This window comes from Lithobates pipiens, unplaced genomic scaffold (genome assembly GCF_037356315.1).
Source record: "Lithobates pipiens isolate NorthernLeopardFrog02 unplaced genomic scaffold, aLitPip1_a1.2 Scaffold_23, whole genome shotgun sequence".
Classification (NCBI taxonomy): Eukaryota; Metazoa; Chordata; class Amphibia; order Anura; family Ranidae; genus Lithobates; species Lithobates pipiens.
Window position 1 is genome coordinate 143,163,500 of NW_027507785.1, and position 25,836 is coordinate 143,189,335.

General features: G+C 45.0%; 17 pseudogenes; all 17 read left to right on the forward strand.

Moving 5' to 3' along the window:
* The first annotated feature begins 20,732 nt into the window (after positions 1-20,732).
* Positions 20,733-20,851, forward strand: LOC143928446 (5S ribosomal RNA; annotated as a pseudogene).
* Positions 20,852-21,176: 325 nt separating this feature from the next.
* On the forward strand, positions 21,177-21,295 carry LOC143928612 (5S ribosomal RNA; annotated as a pseudogene).
* A 324-nt stretch (positions 21,296-21,619) lies between these two features.
* Positions 21,620-21,738, forward strand: LOC143929118 (5S ribosomal RNA; annotated as a pseudogene).
* Positions 21,739-21,847: 109 nt separating this feature from the next.
* LOC143928804 (5S ribosomal RNA) lies at positions 21,848-21,966 on the forward strand (annotated as a pseudogene).
* Positions 21,967-22,074: 108 nt separating this feature from the next.
* LOC143928708 (5S ribosomal RNA) lies at positions 22,075-22,193 on the forward strand (annotated as a pseudogene).
* A 109-nt stretch (positions 22,194-22,302) lies between these two features.
* Positions 22,303-22,421, forward strand: LOC143928971 (5S ribosomal RNA; annotated as a pseudogene).
* A 108-nt stretch (positions 22,422-22,529) lies between these two features.
* Positions 22,530-22,648, forward strand: LOC143928780 (5S ribosomal RNA; annotated as a pseudogene).
* A 108-nt stretch (positions 22,649-22,756) lies between these two features.
* On the forward strand, positions 22,757-22,875 carry LOC143928956 (5S ribosomal RNA; annotated as a pseudogene).
* Positions 22,876-22,982: 107 nt separating this feature from the next.
* On the forward strand, positions 22,983-23,101 carry LOC143928943 (5S ribosomal RNA; annotated as a pseudogene).
* Positions 23,102-23,426: 325 nt separating this feature from the next.
* On the forward strand, positions 23,427-23,545 carry LOC143928445 (5S ribosomal RNA; annotated as a pseudogene).
* Positions 23,546-24,097: 552 nt separating this feature from the next.
* Positions 24,098-24,216, forward strand: LOC143929050 (5S ribosomal RNA; annotated as a pseudogene).
* A 107-nt stretch (positions 24,217-24,323) lies between these two features.
* On the forward strand, positions 24,324-24,432 carry LOC143928841 (5S ribosomal RNA; annotated as a pseudogene).
* A 108-nt stretch (positions 24,433-24,540) lies between these two features.
* On the forward strand, positions 24,541-24,659 carry LOC143929126 (5S ribosomal RNA; annotated as a pseudogene).
* A 326-nt stretch (positions 24,660-24,985) lies between these two features.
* On the forward strand, positions 24,986-25,104 carry LOC143928812 (5S ribosomal RNA; annotated as a pseudogene).
* A 108-nt stretch (positions 25,105-25,212) lies between these two features.
* Positions 25,213-25,331, forward strand: LOC143928648 (5S ribosomal RNA; annotated as a pseudogene).
* A 108-nt stretch (positions 25,332-25,439) lies between these two features.
* Positions 25,440-25,558, forward strand: LOC143928507 (5S ribosomal RNA; annotated as a pseudogene).
* Positions 25,559-25,666: 108 nt separating this feature from the next.
* On the forward strand, positions 25,667-25,785 carry LOC143928440 (5S ribosomal RNA; annotated as a pseudogene).
* Positions 25,786-25,836: the final 51 nt, after the last annotated feature.

The window sequence follows — 25,836 nt, forward strand, 5'->3', positions numbered from 1 at the left end:
TCTGTATACACTAGCAAGTTTGCATACTCTAGCCTCTCTCTCCGTATACCCTAGCCTCCATCTCTGCATACCCAGGACGTTCTTCCGTATACACTAGCCTGTCTTTTGTAGAACATTTGCCTCTCTGTATAAACTAGCCGGTCTTCTGTATACACAGGCCTCTCTGTATACCCTTGGTTGTCTTTTGTATACCCCAGACTCTCTTTATACATTAGCTCTCTGTATAAACTAGCCGGTCTTCTGTATTCACGGGCCTCTCTGTATACCCTTGGTTGTCATTTGTATACACCAGCCTCTATTTATACATTAGCTCTCTGTATACTCAAGCCTCTCTGTATACACTAGTCTGTCTGTATACACTAGCAAGTCTGCATACTCTAGCCTCTCTTTGTAACCCAGCCTCTCTCTCTGTATACCCTAGCCTCCATCTCTGCATACCCAGGATGTTCTTCTGTATAATCTAGCCTATCTGTATACACTAGTCCGTCTGTATACACTAGCAAGTCTGTGTAACCCAGCCTCTCTCTCTGTATACCCTAGCCTCCGTCTCTGCATACCCAGGACGTTCTTCTGTATAATCTAGCCTATCTGTATTATACTACCCTGTCTTTTGTACAGATTAGCCTCTCTGTATAAACTAGCCGGTGTTCTGTATACACGAGCCTCACTGTATACCCTTGGTTGTCTTTTGTATACACTAGCCTCTCTTTATACATTAGCTCTCTGTATACCGAAGCCTCTCTGTTATACACTAGTCAATCTGCATACACTAGCTTCTCTATGTAACCCAGCCTCTCTCTCTGTATACCCTAGCCTCCATCTCTGCATACCCAGGACGTTCTTCTGTATAATCTAGTCTATCTGTATACACTAGGATGTCTTTTGTACACATTAGCCTCTCTGTATAAACTAGCCGGTCTTCGGTATACACTAGTCCGTCTGTATACACTAGCAAGTCTGTGTAACCCAGCCTCTTTCCCTGTGTACCCTAGCCTCCATCTCTGCATACCCAGGAGGTTCTTCTGTATAATCTAGTCTATCTGTATACACTAGCCTGTCTTTTGTACAAATTAGCCTCTCTGTATAAACTAGTCGGTCTTCTGTATACACTAGTCCGTCTGTATACACTAGCAAGTCTATGTATACCCAGCCTCCATCTCTGCATACCCAGGACGTTCTTCTGTATAATCTAGCCTATCTGTATACACTAACCTGTCTTTTGTACAGATTAGCCTCTCTGCATACACTAGCCGGTGTTCTGTATACACGAGCCTCACTGTATACCCTTGGTTGTCTTTTGTATACACTAGCCTCTCTTTATGCATTAGCTCTCTGTATACCGAAGCCTCTCTGTTATACACTAGCAAGTCTACATACACTAGCCTCTCTGTGTAACACAGCCTCTCTCTCTGTATACCCTAGCCTCCGTCTCTGCATACCCAGGACGTTCTTCTGTATAATCTAGCCTATCTGTATACACTAGCCTGTTTTTTTTACACATTAGCCTCTCTGTATAAACTAGCCGGTCTACTGTATACACTAGTCCGTTTGTATACACTAGCAAGTTTGCATACTCTAGCCTCTCTCTCCGTATACCCTAGCCTCCATCCCTGCATACCCGGGACATTCTTCTGTATACACTAGTCTGTCTTTTGTACACATTAGCCTCTCTGTAAAAAATAGCCGGTCTTCTGTATACACGAGCCTCTCTGTATACTCTTGGTTGTCTTTTGTATACACCAGCCTCTCTTTATACATTAGCTCTTTGTATACCCAAGCCTCTCTGTATACACTAGTCCGTCTGTATAAACTAGCAAGTCTACATACTCTAGCCTCTGTGTAACCCAGCCTCTCTCTCTGTATACCCTAGCCTCCATCTCTGCATACCCAGGTCATTCTTCTGTATAATCTAGCCTCTCTGTATAAACTAGCCGGTCTACTGTATACACTAGTCCGTCTGTATACACTAGCAAGTTTGCATACTCTAGCCTCTCTCTCCGTATACCCTAGCCTCCATCTCTGCATACCCAGGACGTTCTTCCGTATACACTAGCCTGTCTTTTGTAGAACATTTGCCTCTCTGTATAAACTAGCCGGTCTACTGTATACACTAGTCCGTCTGTATACACTAGCAAGTTTGCATACTCTAGCCTCTCTCTCCGTATACCCTAGCCTCCATCTCTGCATAACCAGGACGTTCTTCCGTATACACTAGCCTGTCTTTTGTAGAACATTAGCCTCTCTGTAAAAAATAGCCGGTCTTCTGTATACACGAGCCTCTCTGTATACTCTTGGTTGTCTTTTGTATACACCAGCCTCTCTTTATACATTAGCTCTCTGTATACCCAAGCCTCTCTGTATACACTAGTCCGTCTGTATACACTAGCAAGTCTACATACTCTAGCCTCTCTGTGTAACCCAGCCTCTCTCTCTGTATACCCTAGCCTCCATCTCTGCATACCCAGGTCATTCTTCTGTATAATCTAGCCAATCTGTATACACTAGCCTGTCTTTTGTACACATTAGCCTCTCTGTATAAACTAGCCGGTCTACTGTATACACTAGTCCGTCTGTATACACTAGCAAGTTTGCATACTCTAGCCTCTCTCTCCGTATACCCTAGCCTCCATCTCTGCATACCCAGGACGTTCTTCCGTATACACTAGCCTGTCTTTTGTAGAACATTTGCCTCTCTGTATAAACTAGCCGGTCTTCTGTATACACGGGCCTCTCTGTATACCCTTGGTTGTCTTTTGTATACCCCAGACTCTCTTTATACATTAGCTCTCTGTATAAACTAGCCGGTCTTCTGTATTCACGGGCCTCTCTGTATACCCTTGGTTGTCATTTGTATACACCAGCCTCTATTTATACATTAGCTCTCTGTATACGCAAGCCTCTCTGTATACACTAGTCTGTCTGTATACACTAGCAAGTCTGCATACTCTAGCCTCTCTTTGTAACCCAGCCTCTCTCTCTGTATACCCTAGCCTCCATCTCTGCATACCCAGGATGTTCTTCTGTATAATCTAGCCTATCTGTATACACTAGTCCGTCTGTATACACTAGCAAGTCTGTGTAACCCAGCCTCTCTCTCTGTATACCCTAGCCTCCGTCTCTGCATACCCAGGACGTTCTTCTGTATAATCTAGCCTATCTGTATTATACTACCCTGTCTTTTGTACAGATTAGCCTCTCTGTATAAACTAGCCGGTGTTCTGTATACACGAGCCTCACTGTATACCCTTGGCTGTCTTTTGTATACACTAGCCTCTCTTTATACATTAGCTCTCTGTATACCGAAGCCTCTCTGTTATACACTAGTCAATCTGCATACACTAGCTTCTCTATGTAACCCAGCCTCTCTCTCTGTATACCCTAGCCTCCATCTCTGCATACCCAGGACGTTTTTCTGTATAATCTAGTCTATCTGTATACACTAGGATGTCTTTTGTACACATTAGCCTCTCTGTATAAACTAGCCGGTCTTCGGTATACACTAGTCCGTCTGTATACACTAGCAAGTCTGTGTAACCCAGCCTCTTTCCCTGTGTACCCTAGCCTCCATCTCTGCATACCCAGGACGTTCTTCTGTATAATCTAGTCTATCTGTATACACTAGCCTGTCTTTTGTACAAATTAGCCTCTCTGTATAAACTAGTCGGTCTTCTGTATACACTAGTCCGTCTGTATACACCAGGAAGTCTATGTAACCAAGCCTCTCTCTTTGTATACCCTAGCCTCCATCTCAGCATACCCAGGATGTTCTTCTGTATAATCTAGCCTATCTGTATACACTAGCCTGTCTTTCGTACACATTAGCCTCTCAGTATAAACGAGCCGGTCTTCTGTATACATGAACCTCTCTGTATACCCTTGGTTGTTTTTTGTATACACCAGCCTCTCTTTATACATTAGCTCTCTGTATACCCAAGCCTCTCTGCATACACTAGTCCGTCTGTATACACTAGCAAGTCTACATACTCTGGCCTCTCTGTGTAACCCAGCCTCTCTCTCTCTGTATACCCTAGCCTCCATCTCTACATACCCAGGACATTCTTCTGTATAATCTAGCCAATTTGTATACACTAGCCTGTCTTTTGTACAGATTAGCCTCTCTGTATAAACTAGCCGGTGTTCTTTATACACGAGCCTCACTGTATACCCTTGGTTGTCTTTTGTATACACTAGCCTCTCTTTATACATTAGCTCTCTGTATACCGAAGCCTCTCTGTTATACACTAGTCAATCTGCATACACTAGCTTCTCTATGTAACCCAGCCTCTCTCTCTGTATACCCTAGCCTCCATCTCTGCATACCCAGGATGTTCTTCTGTATAATCTAGTCTATCTGTATACACTAGGATGTCTTTTGTACACATTAGCCTCTCTGTATAAACTAGCCGGTCTTCGGTATACACTAGTCCGTCTGTATACACTAGCAAGTCTGTGTAACCCAGCCTCTTTCCCTGTGTACCCTAGCCTCCATCTCTGCATACCCAGGAGGTTCTTCTGTATAATCTAGTCTATCTGTATACACTAGCCTGTCTTTTGTACAAATTAGCCTCTCTGTATAAACTAGTCGGTCTTCTGTATACACTAGTACGTCTGTATACACTAGCAAGTCTATGTATACCCAGCCTCCATCTCTGCATACCCAGGACGTTCTTCTGTATAATCTAGCCTATCTGTATACACTAACCTGTCTTTTGTACAGATTAGCCTCTCTGCATACACTAGCCGGTGTTCTGTATACACGAGCCTCACTGTATACCCTTGGTTGTCTTTTGTATACACTAGCCTCTCTTTATGCATTAGCTCTCTGTATACCGAAGCCTCTCTGTTATACACTAGCAAGTCTACATACACTAGCCTCTCTGTGTAACACAGCCTCTCTCTCTGTATACCCTAGCCTCCGTCTCTGCATACCCAGGACGTTCTTCTGTATAATCTAGCCTATCTGTATACACTAGCCTGTTTTTTTTACACATTAGCCTCTCTGTATAAACTAGCCGGTCTACTGTATACACTAGTCCGTTTGTATACACTAGCAAGTTTGCATACTCTAGCCTCTCTCTCCGTATACCCTAGCCTCCATCCCTGCATACCCGGGACATTCTTCTGTATACACTAGTCTGTCTTTTGTACACATTAGCCTCTCTGTAAAAAATAGCCGGTCTTCTGTATACACGAGCCTCTCTGTATAGTCTTGGTTGTCTTTTGTATACACCAGCCTCTCTTTATACATTAGCTCTTTGTATACCCAAGCCTCTCTGTATACACTAGTCCGTCTGTATAAACTAGCAAGTCTACATACTCTAGCCTCTGTGTAACCCAGCCTCTCTCTCTGTATACCCTAGCCTCCATCTCTGCATACCCAGGTCATTCTTCTGTATAATCTAGCCTCTCTGTATAAACTAGCCGGTCTACTGTATACACTAGTCCGTCTGTATACACTAGCAAGTTTGCATACTCTAGCCTCTCTCTCCATATACCCTAGCCTCCATCTCTGCATACCCAGGACGTTCTTCCGTATACACTAGCCTGTCTTTTGTAGAACATTTGCCTCTCTGTATAAACTAGCCGGTCTACTGTATACACTAGTCCGTCTGTATACACTAGCAAGTTTGCATACTCTAGCCTCTCTCTCCGTATACCCTAGCCTCCATCTCTGCATAACCAGGACGTTCTTCCGTATACACTAGCCTGTCTTTTGTAGAACATTAGCCTCTCTGTAAAAAATAGCCGGTCTTCTGTATACACGAGCCTCTCTGTATACTCTTGGTTGTCTTTTGTATACACCAGCCTCTCTTTATACATTAGCTCTCTGTATACCCAAGCCTCTCTGTATACACTAGTCCGTCTGTATACACTAGCAAGTCTACATACTCTAGCCTCTCTGTGTAACCCAGCCTCTCTCTCTGTATACCCTAGCCTCCATCTCTGCATACCCAGGTCATTCTTCTGTATAATCTAGCCAATCTGTATACACTAGCCTGTCTTTTGTACACATTAGCCTCTCTGTATAAACTAGCCGGTCTACTGTATACACTAGTCCGTCTGTATACACTAGCAAGTTTGCATACTCTAGCCTCTCTCTCCGTATACCCTAGCCTCCATCTCTGCATACCCAGGACGTTCTTCCGTATACACTAGCCTGTCTTTTGTAGAACATTTGCCTCTCTGTATAAACTAGCCGGTCTTCTGTATACACGGGCCTCTCTGTATACCCTTGGTTGTCTTTTGTATACCCCAGACTCTCTTTATACATTAGCTCTCTGTATAAACTAGCCGGTCTTCTGTATTCACGGGCCTCTCTGTATACCCTTGGTTGTCATTTGTATACACCAGCCTCTATTTATACATTAGCTCTCTGTATACGCAAGCCTCTCTGTATACACTAGTCTGTCTGTATACACTAGCAAGTCTGCATACTCTAGCCTCTCTTTGTAACCCAGCCTCTCTCTCTGTATACCCTAGCCTCCATCTCTGCATACCCAGGATGTTCTTCTGTATAATCTAGCCTATCTGTATACACTAGTCCGTCTGTATACACTAGCAAGTCTGTGTAACCCAGCCTCTCTCTCTGTATACCCTAGCCTCCGTCTCTGCATACCCAGGACGTTCTTCTGTATAATCTAGCCTATCTGTATTATACTACCCTGTCTTTTGTACAGATTAGCCTCTCTGTATAAACTAGCCGGTGTTCTGTATACACGAGCCTCACTGTATACCCTTGGCTGTCTTTTGTATACACTAGCCTCTCTTTATACATTAGCTCTCTGTATACCGAAGCCTCTCTGTTATACACTAGTCAATCTGCATACACTAGCTTCTCTATGTAACCCAGCCTCTCTCTCTGTATACCCTAGCCTCCATCTCTGCATACCCAGGACGTTTTTCTGTATAATCTAGTCTATCTGTATACACTAGGATGTCTTTTGTACACATTAGCCTCTCTGTATAAACTAGCCGGTCTTCGGTATACACTAGTCCGTCTGTATACACTAGCAAGTCTGTGTAACCCAGCCTCTTTCCCTGTGTACCCTAGCCTCCATCTCTGCATACCCAGGACGTTCTTCTGTATAATCTAGTCTATCTGTATACACTAGCCTGTCTTTTGTACAAATTAGCCTCTCTGTATAAACTAGTCGGTCTTCTGTATACACTAGTCCGTCTGTATACACCAGGAAGTCTATGTAACCAAGCCTCTCTCTTTGTATACCCTAGCCTCCATCTCAGCATACCCAGGATGTTCTTCTGTATAATCTAGCCTATCTGTATACACTAGCCTGTCTTTCGTACACATTAGCCTCTCAGTATAAACGAGCCGGTCTTCTGTATACATGAACCTCTCTGTATACCCTTGGTTGTTTTTTGTATACACCAGCCTCTCTTTATACATTAGCTCTCTGTATACCCAAGCCTCTCTGCATACACTAGTCCGTCTGTATACACTAGCAAGTCTACATACTCTGGCCTCTCTGTGTAACCCAGCCTCTCTCTCTCTGTATACCCTAGCCTCCATCTCTACATACCCAGGACATTCTTCTGTATAATCTAGCCAATTTGTATACACTAGCCTGTCTTTTGTACAGATTAGCCTCTCTGTATAAACTAGCCGGTGTTCTTTATACACGAGCCTCACTGTATACCCTTGGTTGTCTTTTGTATACACTAGCCTCTCTTTATACATTAGCTCTCTGTATACCGAAGCCTCTCTGTTATACACTAGTCAATCTGCATACACTAGCTTCTCTATGTAACCCAGCCTCTCTCTCTGTATACCCTAGCCTCCATCTCTGCATACCCAGGACGTTCTTCTGTATAATCTAGTCTATCTGTATACACTAGGATGTCTTTTGTACACATTAGCCTCTCTGTATAAACTAGCCGGTCTTCTGTATACACTAGTCCGTCTGTATACACCAGCAAGTCTATGTAACCAAGCCTCTCTCTTTGTATACCCTAGCCTCCATCTCAGCATACCCAGGATGTTCTTCTGTATAATCTAGCCTATCTGTATACACTAGCCTGTCTTTTGTACACATTAGCCTCTCAGTATAAACGAGCCGGTCTTCTGTATACATGAACCTCTCTGTATACCCTTGGTTGTTTTTTGTATACACCAGCCTCTCTTTATACATTAGCTCTATGTATACCGAAGCCTCTCTGTTATACACTAGTCCATCTGCATACACTAGCCTCTCTATGTAACCCAGCCTCTCTCTCTGTATACCCTAGCCTCCATCTCTGCATACCCAGGACGTTCTTCTGTATAATCTAGCCTCTCTGTATAAACTAGCCGGTCTACTGTATACACTAGTCCGTCTGTATACACTAGCAAGTTTGCATACTCTAGCCTCTCTCTCCGTATACCCTAGCCTCCATCTATCTATCTATGTCTATCTGTATACACTAGGATGTCTTTTGTACACATTAGCCTCTCTGTATAAACTAGCCGGTCTTCTGTATACACTAGTCCGTCTGTATACACTAGCAAGTCTGTGTAACCCAGCCTCTCTCTTTGTATACCCTAGCGTCCATCTCTGCATACCCAGGACATTCTTCTGTATGATCTAGCCTATCTGTATACACTAGGCTGTCTTTTGTACACATTAGCCTCTCTGTACAAACTAGCCGGTCTTCTGTATACACGAGCCTCTCTGTATACCCTTGGTTGTCTTTTGTATACACAAGCTTCTCTTTATACATTAGCTCCCTGTTTACCCATGCCTCTCTGTATACACTAGTCCGTCTGTATGCACTAGCAAGTCTGCATACACTAACCTCTCTGTGTAACGCAGCCTCTCTCTCTCTCTCTGTATACCCTTGCCTCCATCTCTGCATACCCAGGACGTTCTTCTGTATAATCTAGCCTATCTGTATACACTAGCCTGTTTTTTGTACACATTAGCCTCTCTGTATAAACTAGCCGGTCTACTGTATACACTAGTTCGTCTGTATACACTAGCAAGTTTGCATACTCTAGCCTCTCTCTCCGTATACCCTAGCCTCCATCTCTGCATACCTAGGACGTTCTTCTGTATACACTAGCCTGTCTTTTGTACACATTAGCCTCTCTGTATAAACTAGCCAGTCTCCTGTATACACGAGCCTCTCTGTATACCCTGGTATACCAAGGTGAACGCAGAGGTGAATTATAGCTGGACAGCTTTAAGTAGGCAGGTCAGACAAGCATGATCAGGGACAGCTGGTAACTGTGGAGAGAGATGATAGCTGGCAATTAGACGACAGCTGAGCAGCCAGCCCAGAGAAGGAAGGGCTAAGCCAGCCCTGACAGTACCCCCTCCTCAATGACCCCTCTGCCTTGGAGGGCCACCAGGCTTGAGGGGAAACCATCTATGGACCTTGCAGAGGAGGATAGGGGCATGTATGTCAGAGGATGAAACCCAGGAGTGTTCCTCCAGACCGTACCTCTTCCAATGCACCAGGTACTGTATGTGCCCACAGAACCTATGGGAGTCAAAAATGGATTGTAGGGGTGGCACTAAGGTGGTAAATCGGTTACAGACCAACGGTTTCAATAAGGAGACATGAAACACATTAGAGATGCGCATTCTAGGAGGAAGTTTGTCACGGTCCCTACCGTGTCTTTTTTCGATGGCCCAGCATGGTCGCGCCCCAAGAGGCTGTAAGCGGTATTGAACTAATGACTGTTTGTTCTTGCTCCTGTTTCTTTACCTCTGAGCCACACCTCAGATCTATTCTGTCTGCTTTCCAGCCATGCCTAGTTTTGCATAAAGTACTGTGGGCAATTCTGTTTGTACCTGTCACTCTTGGATCAGCTGTGGCAGGTTACCTAATTAGCTGGGTATAAAACCCTGTCTCACTCTGTGAGCTGGGTCAGTTCATTGTCTCTTGTCACCAAAAGTACCTGTGTTCCTGTGTTCAAAGTTGCAGTGTTCCAAGACTGACCCCGGCTTCTATTAAGCTTATGCTGACTTCTGGAATCCTGGACAACGGCTTTACTTTGATGATCCCTTGGCTATTCCTGTCAAGCTCCCATGCACAGATTCACAGCCCAGGTAGCTTATCTCTTTGTTACAGTGGGCTGCGTGTATTTGCAAGGGTGAGCATACATCTCTGCACCATGGACTCCAACCTAGGTAAGCCCTCACAAAGGTCCAACGTGTAAGCCACTGGGTTAATCCTGCGAAGGATACAGAAAGGCCCAATTAACCGAGGTGCAAACTTCAGTGAGGGAACACGAAGCCAGAGGTTGTGAGATGACAGCTCGACCCTGTCCCCAACCTAGTAGGAAGGCGCAGGCAGGCATCTGCGGTCAGCATGGCGCAAACCCTCCTGGACTTGTACCCAAGTAGAACGAAGACCACGGAGATGCTCCTCTAATGCAGGAATACTCTGCAGAACAAACGAGTCAGGCAACATGGAAGGTTGGCAACCATAATTCACCATAAATGGAGACAATCAGGAGGCAGAATTCAAGGCACTCTTGTGAGCAAACTCTGCCCATGGTAATAGGTTTGACCAGTTGTTATGTTGGTCAGAAATATAGCAACGTAGGAATTGCTCCAAGGACTGATTGTCTCGCTCTGTGGCCCCATTAGACTGCAGGTGATACCCAGAAGAGAACGCAAGTTGGATTCCCAACTGTGCACAAAAGGCTCGCCAGAACCAGGAGACAAACTGACTGCCCCTGTCCAAGACAATCACCTTGGGTAGCCCATGTAAGCGAAAGATCTCCTGAGCAAAAATGGAAGCCAGTTCCTTATAGGTGGGTAACTTCTTAGGTGGAATACAATGACACATCTTTGAGAACCGGTCAACCACCATAAGGATAACAGTGTTGCCTTGGGTGTTGGGCAACTCCACAATGAAATCCATAGACAGATGAGTCCAGGGCCTCTCTCCATTGGGTATGGGTTGTAGAAGGCCCACTGGAAGGTGTCGTGGAGTCTTACTCTGGGCACACATGGGACAGGCAGCTACGAAGGCAGTAACATAGACTAGGCCACCAGAATTGTTGGGAAATGGCCCAAATGAGTTGATTCTTCCCAGGATGGCCAGCTGCCTTGGGAGAATGGTAAGTCTGGAGCACAGCAGTACGGAGACTCTCTCGGACAAAGCAGCGGTCACAAGGTTTCTCAGGAGGAGCATGGACCTGAGCAGCAAGAATTTTGTCACCCAAAGGAGAAGTAAGACTGGTGCAAACCGCAGCCAAGATACGATCAGGAGGAATCACAGGAACCGGAACCGGCTTTGACTTGGAAATGGAGGAAAATTGTCGTGACAAGGCATCAGCCCTTACATTCTTAGTACCGATAAGAATGAGACAATGTAATTAAAGCTTGAGAAGAAAAGAGCCCATCGCGATTCCGGGAGAGAGTCGCTTAGCCTCAGATAAGAATGTAAGATTCTTATGGTCAGTAAGAATAAGAACAGGCACAGTGGTACCTTCAAGGAGATGTCTCCATTCTTCCTGGGCTAAAATGATCGCCAACAGCTCTCTGTCACCAATCTCATAATTGTACTCAGCAGGTGACAATTTCTTGGAAAAGTAGCCACACGGATGCATAGCGCTCTCAGAGTTAGGACGTTGAGACAGAAGGGCACCAACTCCAGTCTCAGAAGCATCAACTTCTAGGATAAAAGGCAACGTAGGATCAGGATGTGCCAACACAGGAGCAGAAACAAAGGCAGCCTTGAGAGTCTCAAAGGCCTTAATGGACCCCGGAGACCAACTCTGTGGGTTACCGTCCTTTCTGGTCATATCAGTCAGGGGCTTGACCAGAGACGAGAAGTTACGAATAAACTTCGGATAGTAGATGGCAAAGCCCAGGAAACGCTGCAGAGGGCATAAACCCACAAGTCGAGGCCACTGTAGGACTGCCGAAAGTTTCTCTGGGTCCATCGAAAAACCAGCAGTTGAAATGACATAGCTCAGGAATGTAACTTGTTCACGATGAAACTCGCACTTCTCCAGTTTACAATAGAGATTGTTCTGTCTTAGTTTCTGAAGCACACAACAGACATCTGTGTGGTGGCTCTCCAGGGACTTGGAAAATATGAGGATATCATTGAGATAAACCACCACACATAGCAACAAATCTCGGAGGACATCGTTAATACATTCCTGGAAAACTGCCGGGGCGTTACAAAGGCCAAAAGGCATTACCAGGTATTCATAATGGCGTGTTCTGGTATTAAGCGCAGTTTTCCACTCGTCACCCTCCTCAATGCGCACAAGATTGTATGCCCCTCTCAAGTCAAGCTTCGTGAAAACCGTTGCTCTCTTGAGGAGGTCAAATAACTCTGTAATCAGGTAGGCATTCTTAATCGTGACACGACTGAGACCCCTATAATCTATACAAGGTCTCAGTTCAGCGCTCTTCTTCTTCACAAAGAAGAAGCCAGCACCAGCAGAAGATGAGGATTTGTGAATGAAACCTCGAGAAAGTGCGTCAGCACCATATTCCTCCATGGCCTTATCCTTCAAGACCAACAAAGGGTAAACCCGGCCACGAGGAGGTATGGCACCAGGTTGAATGTCAATTGCACAATCATAACACCAGTGTGGAGGCAAACTACCAGCCTGACCTTTATCAAAGACATCGCTAAAATCGCGGTACTCCTCCGGCAGGGAGGGGAGTGAAGAGGTGCACAGGATCTTGGATACCTTCAGGAAGCATGTCTCACTGCATTGTGGTGACCAGGAGCGAACCTCAGCATGGAGCCAATCAAAAGAGGGGTTGTGCCTCTGTAACCAAGGATAACCAATAACCAGTGGAAACTTGGGTGAGGAAATAACTTGGAATTGGATTATCTCATGGTGAAAAGCCCCTATGGCCATGGACAATGGAACTGTCTCATGAGTCACATTGGCAGACTGTAAAGGTCTCCCGTCAAGAGCCTCAATGGCAAGTGGAGTGTCATGCAGCTGCAGAGGAATCGAGTGCTGCGAAACAAATGCAGCATTAATGAACAGGCCTGCAGCCCCAGATTCGATTAGAGCCTGTATCTCGATGGACGGCTCAGCCCAAGAAAGGGTGACCAAAACCAGAGGCTTATCCTTCTGGATAAAGGGACAAAACAACAGGTGTTTGGGTGTTCCCTGGATGGGTAGGACAAGACTTCAAAAATTGACCTGCCTGGCCACAATAAAGGCACAATCTCTCCCTCCTCCTAAAGGCTCTCTCATCCGCAGAGAGATTGGTAAAGCTCAGGTGCATGGGTTCATCTTCACTGACTAACTCAGTGCCAGGAGGCATGGGAGGTGAGGGAGGCATGGGTGGGACTACAAAGCTTGGAGGCAAATGTACAGGAGGCTTCCGCAAGCGCTTCTTAAGAGAAAGTCTTTCTCTGAGTCTGGAGTCAATGAGGATGGCAAACAAGATCAAGCTTTCCAGATCAGTGGGTATATCTCGGGCTGCTATCTCATCCTTGATGGAATCTAAGAGACCATGAGAAAAAGCAGCCATGAGGGCCTTATTGTTGCAAGCAACCTCTGCTGCCAGAACACGTAATTCAATGGCGTAGTCGGCAACAGTTCTCGTACTCTGTTTGATGGATATGAGGCACTTGGCAGCAGAAGCGGAGCATACAGGAATGTCAAATAGCCTTTTAAAGTAGGCCACAAACTCAGGGTAACTCAAGACAACAGTTTTTTTGCATCTAAAAGTAAAAAGTAGTGGTGCGCTGTACTGAGGTGGAGTTTGCCTACCCCCACAGGGACAGTATGCTATATCCACAATTAGATTCAACAAACAATAATCCTAAAGATTATAAATTAGATAGGTATAAATACGACATGTCATAAAGTCAGTTGCTCAGATAAAACATATATGTGAATCCGTACAGCATACTTCAATAGCAAGTAGTGATACTTTTTGTGTTCATAAAGCTGTAAAAAACATTAATACGCAAACTGTAATATAAAAATATATATAAAGTATAAAATAAAAATATATATTCAAAGTGCAGTGTGTGGCGATAAATTAGAAATCGCATAAAGTGCAAGTGCTCTAATGTAATAGAAACGGATAACCTTCCCAAATATATGCAAATATAAACTAACAAACAAGACTAGTGTAAAAGACAACTGTTCATTTAAAGTGCAAAGTGGAGCGATTATCCTCAAAATCCCACAGAGTACTGGTGCTCCAATTCAATTTTGCGTCTCCCATAGAGAGTTAGCCCAGGCCAAGGCTCTCACAGAAAGCAAAGATATCACAAAACCTACTTTTCTTCTGTCTGTGGGAAACGCCTGGGGCAGCATCTCGAAGTATATCTCAACCCTCAACCTGATTGAGAAACCCTCTGCATTGAACTGGATCAACCCCAAATCGCGAGGTAATATTCGAGGCGGGCGACTGCACAGAGACTGGCGTGCGATTCAGGTTGTACCGGAGCAGCCACCGTGGGGGATTCCAGGTGAGCCGTGCAACTCAGGAGCGTTTGTAATGCCATGGCAAACTGATCCATGTGGTGATCTTGCTCATCCAATCTGCAAAAAATATTACCAACAAATGGATTGACTGTATCTTCTGAATTCATGGCCTTCGCCTACTGTCAGAAACCATTAATCAGACCTAGACAGAAGTACAATTAAATGACACTTGTTTATTAAATAATAATAAAAAGCTAAATAGAAAAAGCGTAGTCAAAGCATAGCCAGAGTCCAGTACCCGGATCGAGTAGTCAGCCAGGCCAGAGTTCAATAACCAGATCGGGTAATCAGCCAGTCCAGAAGTCAGGATCCAAATAGAGCAACAGCAAGCAGGATAAGGAGCCAGAAGGGATGTCAGCAAGCAAGTCTTTAAACAGAACCGCAGGAGATGGTTTCTTGTGATGTGACCAAGGCGAAGGCCGAGGTGAAGTGAGCTGGACAGCTTTAAGTAGGCAGGTCAGACGAGCATGATCAGGAACAGCTGGTAACTGTGGAGAGAGATGAGAGCTGGCAATTAGCCGACACCTGAGTAGCCAACCCAGAGAAGGAAGGGCTAAGCCAGCCCTGACACCTCTCTGTATACACTAGTCTGTATACACTAGAAAGTCTACACAAGCCTCTCTGTGTAACCCAGCCTATCTCTCTGTATACCCTAGCCTCTCTGAATACCCCACCAACTCTGTATACCCAGGATGTTCTTCTGTATACTCTAGCCTATCTGTATACACTAGCCTGTCTTCTGTACACATTAGCCTCTCTGTATACACTAGTCGGTCTTCTGTATACACTAGCCTCTCTGTATACCCTTGGTTGTCTTTTGTATACACTAGCCTTACTGTATACCCAAGCCTCTCTGTATAAACTAGCTCTCTGCATACCCCAGCCTCTCTGTATGCACTAGCCTGTCTTTAAACAATAGTCTCTCTGTATACACTAGCCTTTCTTTACACACTAGCCTTTCTGTATACCCTAGCTTGCCTTTTGTATAAACTAGCCTCTCTGTATACACTACCCTCTCTGTATACTCCAGCCTGTCTTCTGTGCCTGTCTTCTATTTACACTAGCCTGTCTTCTGTATCCCCTAGCCTCTCTTACCCCAGTCCCTCTGTACACACTAGCCAGTCTGTATATACACTAGCCTCTCTGTACCCTAGCTTGCCTTTTGTATACACTAGCCTCTCTGTAACCCCTGGCCTCCCTGTATACACTAGCCTCTCTGTATACACAAGCCTGTTTTATTTATACCCCAGCCTCTCTGTATACACTAGTCCGTCTGTATACACTAGCAAGTCTGAATACACTAGCCTCTCTGTGTAAGCCAGCCTCTCTCTCTGTATACCCTAGCCTCTCTGTATACCCCACCATCTCTGCATACCCAGGACGTTCTTCTGTATACTCTAGCCTATCTGTATACACTAGCCTGTCTTTTGTACACACTAGCCTCTCTGTATAAACTAGCCGGTCTTCTGTATACACTAGCCTCTCTGTATACACGAGCCTCTCTGTATACCCTTGGTTGTCTTTTGTATACACTAACCTCTCTTTATACATTAACTCTCTGTATACCCAAGCCTCTCTGTATACACTAGCCTGTCATTATACACTAGCCTCTCTGTATACCCCAGCCTGTCTTCTGTATATACTAGCCACTCCGTATACACTAGCCTCTCTGTATTCCTTTGTTTGTCTTTTCCGTACCCTAGCCTCTCTGTATATCCTAGGCTCTCTTGTTTTGTGTATGAACGTGCCTTTCTTCAATATGCACTAACTTGTATTCTTTTTACCCTAGTCTCTCTGTATATCCTGGCATCTCTGTGCACCCCAGCCTGTTTTCTGTATACCCGAGCCTCAATGTATACCCCAGTCTCACTGTATACACTTGCCTGTCTGTATGAACTAGCCTCTCTGTATACCCTAGCTTGACTTTTTTATACACTAGCCTGTATAACATAGTCTCTCTGTATACATCAGCCTGTTTTCTTTATACCATAGGCTCTCTATATACCCCAGCCACTCTGTGTACACTAGTCTGTCTGTATACACTAGCAAGTCTGCATACACTAGCCTCTCTGCATACCCTAGCCTCTCTGTATACCTCACCATCTCTGTATACCCAAGATGTTCCTCTGTATAGTCTAGCCTATCTGTATACACTAGCCTCTCTATATACACTAGCCCGTCTTTATACACTAGCCTCTCTGTGTACCCCAGCCTTTCTGTATACAGTAGCCTCTCTGTATACCCAGCCTGTCTTCTGTATACCCTAGCTTGTCTTTTATATACACTAGCCTGTCTATGTATAAACTAGCTTCTCTGATTACCCCAGCTTCACTGTATACTCTTAGCTGTCTTCTATATACCCTAGCATCTCGTTGTATACATTAGCCTCTTTGTACACTAGCCTCTCTCCCCCAGCCTGTTTTCTGTATACTCTATCTTCTCTAAATACTCCAGCCTCTCTCTATGACCCAGCCTGTCTTCTGTATCCATGTACCTGTCATCTATATGCACTAGCCTGTCTTCTTTTTACCTTAGTCTCTTGGTATACCCAAGCCTCTCTGTTTAACCCAGCCATTTTCTGTATATCCTAGGTTCTCTGTATACACTAGCCTGTCTTTATACAATAGCCTCTCTGTGTTCCCCAGCCTCTCTGTATACACTAGCCTCTCTGTATACCCCAGCCAGTCTTCTGTATACCCTAGCTTCTCTTTATTTTATCAACAATGGTTTTTATTGAAATAAGGCACATATAGTTAGAACACAGCTTACAGTATGTGAACACACATTTAAGGAGTCTACATCAGGTTACATGGATAATGCTATAACATGATCAACATATATCATCAACTAACACACTTAATATTATTAGCCACTTATTGGTTAATACAATATATGAAAATCTATCGTCATTCAACTGGTAGTCATAAGTCTAAACAATTTCTACGTGCAGTTGTCTGAGTGATTCAGCCATCGGTCCCATACTTTATTATATTTGATCAGGCACTCTCTATTAGTGTAGATACACTTTTTATATGGCAGGGTCAGATTAACGTCCGCTTTCCACTCTGCTAATGTTGGGGGTGTAGGTCTCATCCATTTCCTGGCAATATGTTTTCTTGCAGCCAACAGAGTTTCCTGCAGGAATGTTTTAGTGTGCCTATCGGCACCTAAGGGTATATGCCCAGGAGGCATTGCTTGGGGTCCAAGCCAAGAGGTGCGCCCATGCAATCATGCAGAAAATTCACTACTTGTACCCAGAACCCTTGTAGACGGGGGCATGACCATATGAGGTGGAAGAAGGCTCCTGTGGCTGCCCGACACATTGGACAGTTAAGTGAAAATTCTGTTTTATATCTCGCTACTCTAAGAGGGGTGAGGTAAGCTCTATGTAATATTTAGATTTGGGATAGTCTATCTGATAGCTTGGGAGAAACCTCTCTGCATGTCTCGAGTGCCCCCTCCCATTCACCATCCTCCATCTGACCTAAATCTCTTTCCCACCGTATCTTTGGGGCGTATGCGATTTTGTTAGAAATTGATTGGGGTGGATAGCATATGATAGTAAGATGAAATAAGGCCCTTGGGGTTGGAGCTTCTAGCCACGGACATAATAGGGTTAGGGGTGGGTGGCGGGTAAACTTCTTGTGGGAATTGTGAACGAGCCACGTGTCTACCCTGTAGGTATAGAAAGTGCATATTGTTTTGTATTGCAAACTCCTCCTGTAATTGGTTAAAAGGTTTGGGGGTACCTCTAGAAAGTAGGTATTGCAAATAGTACACACCTCGCTTGCTCCACATCTATTGTACCTGAATTTTTACAAATTCCTTCATATGTTTGTTGTTCCATAATGGCGTATAGTCATTGTAAGTCGAGATTCCTAATTTACCAGTGGCTATATCCCATATGCGCCTGTATTGTTGGAGGATAGGTGCAATTTCGTCATCCGAACCAATGGTGCCTGAGCCCATGGTAATAGCATATAGTGGGTCACCCGTTTGTTGAGCCCACTTGTGGAAAATCAAGGTTATAAAGCGAACTCCATCAGTCTTATCCAGGTGGAAAAACTGGGAGAGCTGTTCTGCAATGTAATAGTGGTTGAAGTCTGGTAATGCTGTGCCCCCCCTGCCTGTGGAGTTCTTGAGCGTTTTCCAGGCAAGTTTGTGCCTATTTTTACCCCCATACAAAGGGACCTAGAAGGGCTTCTAGCATTTTAAAATATTTTAGTGGGAGCTATATAGGTGAGTAAAAACAAGAGAAATAGGGTTAAAGATGAGACATTTGTAAGAATAGTCCTATACTTCTGCAGTCAAACCTTCTTTCTATTTATTGAATTTTCCCATTAACGTAGCATAAATTTACCAAAAAACAAAAACAAAAAAAACAAACACCCAACTAGACAACATAAATGAGATGAAAGTTTTCATGTTATAGTTTACTTGTTTTTAAAATCAGATGCGTGCTCAAAGATTAACTCTGCCTATATATGTTGTATTTTTTTTCTTCTTATTTTTCTTTTTTCTATTTAGCTGTTCTTTTTTTGTGAGGTAGGGCTGGGGGGGGGGGGGGGGCTGGGGGGGGGGGGCTGGGCTTGAGGGAAGGGATAACCTTAAATAGATTCACGTTGATTACTCTACAAATGAGGTGTGCATGGTTAGGTCACAGTAGAAGGCCCCCGGTTATGCCTAGCAAGGCAATGAGAGGTGTATATGAGATGGGTAGATGGTATGATTGGAGTGTTTAGAATGCAAGATATGTAAGGCTCAGTAAGTATATAAGGTGGAGGGAAGATTGGAAGAAGCACATTCAAGAGAATAGAGTTTTTAACGAAGTACACTTGATCACTAAGATACCACAGGCAAAAAGTATTAGTAAAAGGCTAATCAAGTTAATTAGTAAGGAAATGATACAGTGTCACAAGATTAATAGGAAATGTAAACACTAATGATTAAAACCACACTGTTAAACATAGGGGACTTGGTCATGGACAGTGTTTCAACTAGTTTTGCAGCCGATTCATCAGGAAAAACATCTGCGATTTAATAGACACAAGATCAATGGCAATATAATCAATCATATATAAAAAATATATTCTACAATTCAGCAATATATGTTACACAAGGAGGGAAAAGGGGGGGTGTAAGACTGCTTTCCCAAGTCCTGGTGTGCACATGGCACCGGTCGTCAGCAGTGAGGGAGGTCTCCCGTCGCAACTGGGGGAGATTAACAAGTCAAGGGGCTGGAGTCTGGGTGAAATGAGGTACATAAGGTAAATGAGCCAAAAAATTATGTAACGGATGAAAAGAGATGCCAGTGATATGGTGACTATGAAATAAGGTGTTGCGGAATGGTGGGTGGTTACCATAAAGGGGATGTTGGTGGTGCAAATAGTGAATAAATTGTGAATTTTGATAAAAAATAGGTAACGGATGAAAGGAAATCCAAGGAAAACAACCAAACTGAATTGATGTGAGAAAAAACAAAGGCATGTACACCACAGTGAGGAATGGAGGGGGATAGGTGGATAGAGATGAAAGGGGGAAGTTGCCTATGGCCACATCACCCAGAAAAAGCCTGACGTCGTCTGATCTCGGAGGCTAAGCAGGATCGGCCTGGATGGGATGGGAGACCATCTAACAAATATCTATAAGCCTGAATGTTTTTTGGCCAGAAAATTGCATGTGGTGGGGGGGGGGGCTAACCCTTCCATATGTACCACCTAATATCTCTATTTTGATGTGGAATATCTCTGAAATGATGTGAGATCTAACATTAAAACCACTTGATCATACCGGATCTAACGAATATTTATCAGCCTGAATGATTTTTGGCCAGAAAATTTGATAAGGGGGATGATGGGTTAGCCCCCCTGCAAATAACTGTTAATATTGCTTCTTCTGTGTGAGATCTAACGCAAACAACGGTTGATCTAACCTGATCTAACAAAGATCTAACAAACTGAATAAGATTTTTTCAAAAAGTTTGATATGAGTGGCTAACCCGGCAGAGGTACTTTTACCTACTGTACATTGTAATAAATCACAACAGAGGGAGGCTAGAGGTTACAGAAAGGTCACTGCTCAATACAAACAACCAAACATTGATACAATCTCATCTGATCTCGGATGCTAAGCAGGGTCGGACCTGGTTAGTACCTGGATGGGAGAATGCCAGGAAATACCAGATGCCGTAGTTTTTTTTTAATATGTTGTTGGCGTCGACGACCTGTTTTATTTTTCTGTTTGTTTGCCGAGGTGAACATCTTGGCGTTTGTCAAGAAGGTTGAGAGTGGCCAGCAAGATTGCCTATGGCCACATCACCCTGAATGCACCCGATTTCGTCTGATCTTGGATGCTAAGCAGGGTCTGGCCTGGTTAATACCTGGATGGGAGACCGTCTGGGAATACCAGGTGCTGTAGGCTTTTTTAAAATATGTTCTTGGCGTCGATGACCTGTTTTATTTTTCTGCTTGTTTGCCGAGATGACCATCTTGGCGTTTGTCAAGAGGGTTGAGAGCGGCCAGCAAGATTGCCTATGGCCACATCACCCTACATGTGCCCGATCTCGGATGCTAAGCAGGGTCAGGCCTGGTAAGTAGCTGGATAGGAGACCGCCTGGGAGTACCAGGTGCCGTAGGCAATTTTTTAATATGTTGTTGGCGTCGACGACCTGTTTTATTTTTCTGCTTGTTTGCTGAGGTGACCATCTTGGCATTTGTCAAGAGGGTTGAGAGTGGCTAGCAATATCGCCTATGGCCACATCACCATGAATGCAACCTATCTCGTTTGATCTCAGACGCTAAGCAGGGTCGGGCCTGGTTAGTACCTGGATGGGAGACCGCCTTGGAATGCCAGGTGCCGTAGGCTTTGTTTTAATATGCTGTTGGCATCGGCGACCTGTTTTATTTTTCTGCTTGTTTGCCGAGGTGACCATCTTGGCATTTGTCAAGAGGTTGAGAGTTTGCAGCAAGATCGCCTACAGCCATATCACCCTGAATGCGCCCGATCTCATCTGATCTCGGATACTAAGCAGGGTCATACCTGGATGGGAGACTGAATGGAAATACCAGGTGCCGTAAGTTTCTTTTTTAATATGTTGTTGGTGTCGACGACCTGTTTTATTTTACTGTTTGTTTTCCGAGGTGACCATCTTGGCGTTTGTCAAGAAGGTTTAGAGTGGCCGGAAGGATTGCCTACAGCCACATCACCCTAAATGTGCCTAATCTCATCTGATCTCAGATGCTAAGCAGGGTTGGGCCTGGTTCATACCTGCATGGGAGACCATTTTGTAATACCAGGTGCCGTAGGCTTTTTTTTAAACATGTTGTTGGCGTTGATGACCTGTTTTATTTTTCTGCTTGTTTGGCGAGGTGACCATCTTGGAGTTTGTCAAGAGGGTTGAGAGTGGCCAGCAAGATCACTTACAGCCACATCACCCTGAATGCGCCCAATCTCATCTGATCTCAGATGCTAAGCCGGGTCGGGCCTGGTTAGTACCTGGATGGGAGAACGCCTGGGAATACCAGGTGCCGTAGGCTTTTTCTAAATATGTTGTTGGTGTAACGACCTGTTTTATTTTTCTGCTTGTTTGCCGAGGTGACCATCTTTGGCGCTTGTCAAGAGGGTTGAGAGTGGCCACCAAGGTCGCCAATGGTCACATCACCCTGAATGCGCCTGATCTTGTCTGATCTCGGATGCTAAGCAGGGTCGAGCCTGCTTAGTACCTGGATGGGAGACCTCCTAGGGATACCAGGTACTGTAGGATTTTATTTTTAATATGTTGTTGGCGTCGATGACCTGTTTTATTTTTCTGCTTGTTTGTCAAGGTGACATTTTGGCGTTTGTCAAGAGGGTTGAGAGTGGCAAGCAAGGTCGCCTATGGCCACATCACTCTGAATGCACCTGATCTCTTTTGATCTCGGAAGCTAAGCAGGGTCGGGCCTGGTTAGTACCTGGATGGGAGAAAGCCCGGGAATACCAGCTCTCATAGGCTTTTTTTTAATATGTTGTTGGCGTTGATGACCTGTTTCATTTTTCTGCTTGTTTGCCGAGGTGACCATCTTGGCGTTTGTCAAAAGGGTTGAGAGTGGCCAGCAAGATCGACTATGGCCATATCACCCTGAATGCGCCCGATCTAATCTGATCTCGGATGCTAAGCAGGGTCGGGCCTGGTTAGTACCTGAAAGGGAGACCGCCTGAGAATACCAGGTGCCGTAGGCTTTCTTTTAATATGTTGTTTGCGTCGATGACCTGTTTTATTTTTCTGCTTGTTTGCCGAGATGACCATCTTAGTGTTTGTCAAGAGGGTTGAGAGTGGGCAGCAAGATTGCCTATGGCCACATCAACCTGAATGTGCCCTATCTCGTTTGATCTCAAATGCTAAGCATGGTCGGGCCTGGTTAGTACCTGGATGGGAGACCGTCTGGGAATACCAGGTGCCTTAGGCTTTTTTTTATCTGTTGTTGGTGTCGATGACCTGTTTTATTTTTCTGCTTGTTTGCCGAGGTGACCATCGTGGCGTTTGTCACAAAGGTTGAGAGTGGCCACCAAGATTGCCTATGGCCACATCACCCTGAATGTGCCCAATCTCATCTGATCTCGGATGCAAAGCAGGGTTGGGCCTGGTTAGTACCTGGATGGGAGACTACCTGGGAATACTAGGTGCCGTAGGCTTTTTTTTAAAATCTAGTTGGCGTCGATGGCCTGTTTTATTTTTCTGCTTGTTTGCCGAGGTGACCATCTTGGCGTTTGTCAAGAGGGTTGAGAGTGGCCAGCAAGATTGCCTATGGCCACATCACCCTACATGTGCCCGATATCGGATGCTAAGCAGGGTCAGGCCTGGTAAGTAGCTGGATAGGAGACCGCCTGGGAATACCAGGTGCCGTAGGCAATTTTTTAATATGTTGTTGGCGTCGACGACCTGTTTTATTTTTTTGCTTGTTTGCTGAGGTGACCATCTTAGCATTTGTCAAGAGGGTTGAGAGTGGCTAGCAAGATCACCTATGGCTACATCACCAAGAATGCACCCTATCTCGTTTGATCTCAAACGCTAAGCAGGGTCGGGCCTGGTTAGTGCCTGGATGGGAGACCACCTTGGAATGCCAGGTGCCGTAGGCTTTGTTTTAATATGCTGTTGGCATCGGCGACTTGTTTTATTTTTCTGCTTGTTTGCCGAGGTGACCATCTTGGCATTTGTCAAGAGGGTTGAGAGTTTGCAGCAAGATCCCCTAAAGCCATATCACCCTGAATGCGCCCGATCTCATCTTATCTCGGATGCTAAGCAGGGTCGTACCTGATTGGGAGACTGAATGGAAATACCAGGTGCCGTAAGTTTCTTTTTTAATATGTTGTTGATGTCGACGACCTGTTTTATTTTTCTGTTTGTTTTCCGAGGTGACCATCTTGGCGTTTGTCAAGAGTGTTGAGAGTGGCCAGCAAGATTGCCTAAGCACACATCACCCTGATTTTGCCCGCTCTCGTCTGATTTCGGATGCTAAGCAGGGTCGGGCCTGGTTAGTACCTGGATGGGACACCGCCTGGGAATACCAGGCGCCGTAGTATTTTTTTTAATATGTTGTTGGCGTCGACGACCTGTTTTATTTTTCAGCTTGCTGGCCAAGGTGACCAGCTTGGCGTTTGTCAAGAGGGTTGAGAGTGGCCAGAAGCATGGCCTATGGCCACATCACCCTAAATGTGCCTAATCTCATCTGATCTCAGATGCTAAGCAGGGTTAGGCCTGGTTCATACCTGGATGGGAGACCATTTTGTAATACCAGGTGCCGTAGGCTTTTTTTAACATGCGGTTGGCGTCGATGACCTGTTTTATTTTTCTGCTTGTTTGCAGAGGTGACCATCTTGGCGTTTGTCAAGAGGGTTGAGAGTGGCCAGCAAGCTTGCCTTCGGTCACATCACCCTGAATGTGCCTGATCTCGGATGTTAAGCAGGGTCGGGCCTGGTAAGTACCTGGATGGGAGACCGCCTCGGAAAACCAGGTGCCGTAGGCTTTTTTTTAATATGTTGTTGGCGTCGACGACTTGTTTTATTTTTCTGCTTGTTTGCCGAGGTGACCATCTTGGCGTTTGTCAAGAGGGTTGAGAGTGGCCAGCATGATTGCATACAGCCACATCACCTTGAAAGCGCCCGATCTCGTCCGATCTCGGATGCTAAGCAGGGTCAGGCCTGGTAAGTACCTGGATGGGACAACGCTTGGGAATACTAGGTGCCAAAGGCTTTTTTTTATATGTTGTTGGCGTCGACGCCCTGTTTTATTTTTCTGCTTGTGTTACCGAGGTGACCATCTTGGCGTTTGTCAAGAGGGTTGAGAGTGGCCAACAAGATTGTCTACGGCCTCATCATCCTGAATGCACCCGATCTCAGATGCTGAGCACGTTCGGTCCTGGTTAGTATCTGTGATGGGAGATCGCCTGGGAATACCAGGTGCCGTTGGCTTTTTTTTAATATGTTGTTGGCGTTGACGACCTGTTTTATTTTTCTGCTTGTTTGCTGAGGTGACCATCTTGGCATTTGTCAAGAGGGTTGAGAGTGGCCAGCATGATTGCCTACGGCCACATCACCCTGAATGCACCCTATCTTGTTTGATCTCAAATGCTAAGCATGGTCGGGCCTGGTTAGTACCTGGATGGGAGACCGTCTGGGAATACCAGGTGCCTTAGGCTTTTTTTTAATCTGTTGTTGGTGTCGACGACCTGTTTTATTTTTCTGCTTGTTTGCAGAGGTGACCATCTTGGCATTTGTCAAGAGGGTTGAGAGAGGCCAGCAAGATTGTTTATGGCCACATCACCTTGAATGCATCCGATCTCGTCTGATCTCGGATGCTAAGCATGGTCGGGCCTGGTTAGTAACTGGATGGGAGACCGCCTGGGCTTACCAGGTGCCGTAGGCTTTTTTTTAATATGTTGTTGGCGTAGACGACCTGTTTTATTTTTCTGCTTGTTTGCCGTGATGACTATCTTGGTGTTTGTCAAGAGGGTTGAGAGTGGCTAGCAAGATTGCCTATGGCCACATCACCCTAAATGTGCTCGTTCTCGTCTGATCTCGGATGCTAAGCAGGGTTGGGCCTGGTTAGTATCTGGATGGGAGAACGCCTGGGAATACCAGGTGCCGTAGGCTTTTTCTAAATATGTTGTTGGTGTCGACGACCTGTTTTATTTTTCTGCTTGTTTGCCGAGGTGACCATTTTGGCGTTTGTCAAGAGGGTTGAGAGTGGCCACCAAGGTTGACAACGGTCACATCACTCTGAATTCGCCTGATCTCTTTTGATCTCGGAAGCTAAGCAGGGTCACGCCTGGTTAGTACCTGGATGGGAGACCGCCCGGGAATACCAGCTCTCATAGTCTTTTTAATTAATATGTTGTTGGCGTTGACGACCTGTTTTATTTTTCTGCTTG